Raw genomic sequence first — 5,517 nt, 5'->3', positions numbered from 1 at the left:
AATCTTAAATTTCCTTGTTTAGGTACCCAAATTCTGCTTTGGTGAACTTTCCAAATTCCATCATTTCCTTGTTCTAATTCTTTTAGGTAACCTTTCATTCCTTCGGCATCGTCCTTGATTGCTGTTTTCTGGATTTCCTTCACTTGTTCCCTTAAATCTACTTGTAGATTTATTCTAAGAGCACGGACTCGCCTTTGTTTTTCATGATACTTACGACTTAAGGCATCTGCTACTACGTTGGTTTTTCCTTCGTGATATTGAATATCACAGTCGTAATCACTCAGGACTTCCATCCATCTTCTTTGTCTCATGTTTAACTCTTTTTGCCCGAATATATACCTTAAACTCTTATGATCCGTATAAACAGTAAACTTACTTCCATACAGATAATGTCTCCAAATCTTAAGGGCAAAAACTATAGCTCCTAATTCTAAATCATGAGTCGTATAGTTTTCTTCGTGCTTTTTCAATTGTCTGGAGGCATACGCAATTACCTTCTTGCGTTGCATCAACACGCATCCATATCCTAATTTCGAAGCATCGCAATATACTTCAAAATCTTCTGTTCCTTCTGGTAAAGCTAAGATTGGAGCATTGGTTAATTTCTGCTTTAAAATTCTAAAGGCTTCTTCTTGCTTTGGTCCCCACTCAAACTTAGTGGCTTTACAGGTTAGCTTAGTTAATGGTACAACTATCTTGGAAAAATCCTTAATAAACCGTCTATAATAACCAGCTAATCCTATAAAACTTCTAATTTCCATTGCAGTTTGTGGAACTTTCCAGTTGATAATGGCTTCGATCTTAGCGGGATCTACGTGTATACCTTCGTGATTTACCATGTGGCCTAAGAATTGCACTTCTTGTAGCCAAAATTCACACTTTGAAAATTTAGCATACAACTTTTCTTTTCTTAATAAAGTTAAGAGTGCATGCAAATGCTGACAATGCTCGGCTTGACTTTTGGAATAAATAAGTATATCGTCTATGAAAACAATTACAAATTTATCCAAATATGGTTTACAGATCCGGTTCATCATGTCCATGAATGCAGCTGGTGCATTGGTTAATCCGAAGGGCATGACTGTAAACTCATAATGACCATACCTAGTTCTGAAAGCAGTTTTAGGTATGTCTTCCTTTTGAACTTTCAACTGATGGTATCCGGATCTTAAGTCTATTTTAGAGAAATACCTAGCTCCTTGTAATTGATCAAAAAGATCATCAATCCTAGGTAATGGGTATCGATTCTTAATTGTAACCTTATTCAATTCTCTATAATCAATACACATTCTCATTGATCCATCTTTCTTTTTCACAAACAACACTGGCGCACCCCAAGGGGATGAACTAGGTTGTATAAATCCTTTGCTTAGTAATTCATCTAATTGTTTCTTTAATTCTAGCATTTCGTAGGAGCTAATCGATAGGGTGCCTTGGCTATCGGTGTAGTTCCTGGAATTAGATGAATCCTAAATTCTACCTCTCTATCTGGTGGTAATCCAGGTAAATCTTCTGGAAATACATCTGGGTATTCTAAGACTACAGGGATTTCCTTGAGTTCCTTACCTTTAGTACAGATGATTACGGAAATCATATATACTATTCCTTGGTTCCGTTCATAATTAGCAACTTTCATTACTGATATGAACTTTAATGGCTTCCGAGGTTTATCTCCTGAAATCTTAATTACCTGTCCATTAGGTGCTTGAATTTCTATAGAGTTCCTATCACAAATGATTTGAGCATGGTTGGCTATTAACCAATCCATTCCTAACACAACATCGAACTCAGCTAAGTTCATAGGCAATAGGTTTGCAACAAATTTATGACCTGAAAGTTCTATTTCTACTTTTTGCAAAACCTGATTAATTTTAACTGAATTCCCATCTGCAGTTTCGACTGTAAAAATCTGCCTAACGGTAGTTAATGGTATCTTAAGAGCTTGACAGAATGAAGTATATATAAAACTTTGGTTTGCACCAGAGTCAAATAATACTTTTGCATAAACGTTGTGAACTAAAAACGTACCGGCAATCACATCTGGAATGAGTTCTGCTTCTTGAGTAGTTAGCTGAAATGCTCTAACATTCTTCTTAGTGGTTCCTTCAGCTGCCTTGGGTTTGTTGTCTACTGGGTTGATTAACTTAGGACATTCTGGTTTGATATGTCCAGCTTCCCCACAATTGTAACAAATTATGGACTTCTTTCTGCAGTTTCCTTCCCGATGTCCTGCTATTTTGCAAAAATTGCAAATTCTATTACATTTTCCAAAATGTCTCTTTTTGCAAATTTTGCAGAATGGCACAGTTGAAGATTGTCCTGTCCCTCTTTTCTTGGAATTACTACTATTACTCATCCTGAATCCTTGGGTAATTTTCTGAGCTAATTCCTTCTTCCTATCTTCATCTCGTGTGCGTATTAGTTCGTCGGTTAAGGTATTAGCTAATTCGACTGCATCGTCAATAGTGCGAGGTCTCGCAGCTTTAACGATATTGCGAATTTCGCTAATTAATCCCCAAATATATCGAGAAATGAGTACTGGTTCTGGCGAAGCCAGGTTAGGTACCACTCTCGCATATTCGAAGAATGTCGAAGTATAACCACGACAATCTACCCCTGTCATTCGATGATTTAGGAACTTATTTGCCATTTGTTCCTTCTCATACTCAGGACAGAATTTTCTTTCAACAAGATTCTTAAATTCTTCCCAAGTCATAGCATAAGCCACTCGTCTTCCTTTTGCCTGCAGCACTGTGTTCCACCATTCCAGTGCTCCTTCCTTAAACAGATTTGAGGCATACATGACTTGATCTTCTTCAGCACATTTACTTATTGCAATTACTGCTTCAGTTTTCTCTAACCATCGCAGTGTTGCAGTTGCTCCTTCGTTGCCTGCAAATTCAGCGGGTTTACAAGCAAGGAATTTTTTGAAAGTGCAACCAGGTGTTACAGCCTTTCGTTTCTTAGGGCGCGGCGAGTGCTGAGATTCATTGTCATGATTTACATGATCATTGCCCCCGTTTATACTATGACTGAAATTATCTTCGATAGTATGTTTACTAGGAATGATATGTTGTGAATCGTTTGGATTTTTCATAGCAGCAACGAACATTGGAATTGCGTTGGCTATTCCTTGGGCAACCATATTTTCAATATCTTGTTTGGTCATATATTGATCTTCTGGGTGTTGCTCTGATTGATTAACTTCATTTACTGGTTCGTTATCGTTATTTGCCATATGATGATAATTTATTATGAATAATTAGCAATTAACAATTTATACAAATAATTGAACAATTTATAACACATAAAGTCAAAATTATCGATTTCTCGATTTCATTTTATATCCGTATAGTATGCATCAATACACACCAATATTTTACAACGTTTTATTCGTTATGTTACAACTAGTTTCAATATTTACTTTTATCACCCTCCTACTTGTCATTCTAGAAACGGAGTTCCCTCTCGTCATACTTCCAGGCAATCTGTCCCCCTATTTCCCTAATTCTATTTCCTGCATCCATCAACTCTTCACCGAAATGGCGAAGTTCAGCCAGATTTTCATTGCTCATTGGTGGATTAGGTAGGGGTTCTGGGTCGAACTGTGGAAGAAACGAGTAAGCGTTATTGACAATATTTTGAAATTGCCAATCGTTTGTCCACCATTCTTCCATTTCTACAGGTTGGTCATGGACTATTGGTTCAGTGATGGTTGGTGCAAAATTCATAGGGATTGGGTTTTCGATAGGATAGGTAAAAATACCCGGACTGGCAGGTTGCATAGTCTCACATTTTTCTAGTAAAATATCTATCTGCTCTTGAAAAGTAATTCTCTTGTTTTGATTAGAACTCTCTCCAACTTCTACTTGAGTTGTTCTAGACCCTTGCCCTATTTCTATTTCTATTTCTTGAGAATACTGATCAAACTGTTCCTCCATTTGCCTAGACTCATTATTGGCTTCAGTTTCCTGTTCCTGCTGATTAGGGTTTTCCTGGATTATAATTGCCTTTCCTTTCTCTAAAGATTTACTAATTTTAGGAGGTTTTGTAACTGGCTTTTTCTTACGTATACGGCTTCCCCATACATAATTTTTCTTTTTCTTTCTTTTTGGTTTGGTCACTGGTGGAGTAGGAGATTTTATAGGTTGGTCCACATCAGTAACATATCCCGTAAATTCATGAGAAACTTCTATATTCACTGGGTACAGATTGAGGTTCTGAAAAGCTTCAGATATCTCGTTCATGCTGTGTAGCATATATGCAAAATGCACAAAATATCAAGTTAAAACTTTGGAGCAAAGTTTAACAAATAACATGGAAGTTTTATTGCACACTATTTGTACTAAATACAAGGAAACACATACTCAGTTTTATTTATTTACTTACTGAGAAATATTAGTACTATATTTAGAGTACTTTAAAGATTTGCATTTTCTGCTACAGTGACTAGCATATATAAATTTGCCCATTTTCATCTAACTTATCTTCCCAAGGTGATTTATTGATTAAGTCCTGGGTTTCCTTTTTAATCCTCTTTTCTCGGATTTGCTCCCTACTTTTCTTAATAATCATACTCCTTTTTCTAGGAGATAATGGATTCTCATATTGTGCTTTACGCACAAATATTCCTTCTTCAGGAATCGTAGGGAGCTTTGAAAATTTAGTTTTGGACGAACTTCCCTCTTCGTAAATTGATCTATCTAATTTAAGATAGATATCTTGCAACTTTTGCTTACTCATACTGTAACTAACAAATAATCAGTTAAAAGCATATAAACACATAATCACATAATAGTAATCAGGAAAATTAAGTATTGTTTAAATACTTAATCAGCTTAACTCAGTGGCTCTGATACCACCTTGTTTCTGTCACGGCCCCCGATCCGGTTTGACCCGTTTCCGGAGCCGCGGGACAGAAACCCCGTGATATTTGTTTAATTGAGTTTAGCAGCGGAAATTTAACATCAGGATCGTTGTAAAGCTAAAACTTTTCCCCGATTATTTGTATTTCACAACTCGGGATAAAACCCCGAGAATTTACAATACATAAGTTTAGTGATAAATTTCTTATTTCAAAACATCTTTATTTATTTTATATCGAGCCACTATTTTAAGCTTGAAATGCTCCTCAGCACTTTTCCTGATTTACAGCAGATCACCTGAAACATGTTTGAAAAAGATTTTGTCAGCGGGGAAATACTGAGTGAATCATTCATTTTATGAAAACGATAGATTTGTTATAATTTACAGTATTAAGGGTTTTTACATATGTTTATTATCAACCAATATTCAAGAATAGGTATTTGTCACATACCAGCTCTGTGACTGTGGTCATATCACCATTGGCTGTCCCAATGAGTGACGTATGTCACATTTAGGCTCGCCCACCTAATGTGAAGGAAACAATAATAACAATATTGTGCACAATACCCCACATACCGGCTGTAATTTGGTGATTACATAAACTTAATCACTGTAATCATAACTCTGGAAAAAATGATTTGGAGTATTGTA

This window comes from Helianthus annuus, chromosome 5, assembly GCF_002127325.2.
Source record: "Helianthus annuus cultivar XRQ/B chromosome 5, HanXRQr2.0-SUNRISE, whole genome shotgun sequence".
NCBI lineage: Eukaryota > Viridiplantae > Streptophyta > Magnoliopsida > Asterales > Asteraceae > Helianthus > Helianthus annuus.
Note: the sequence above shows the minus strand (reverse complement) of the source record.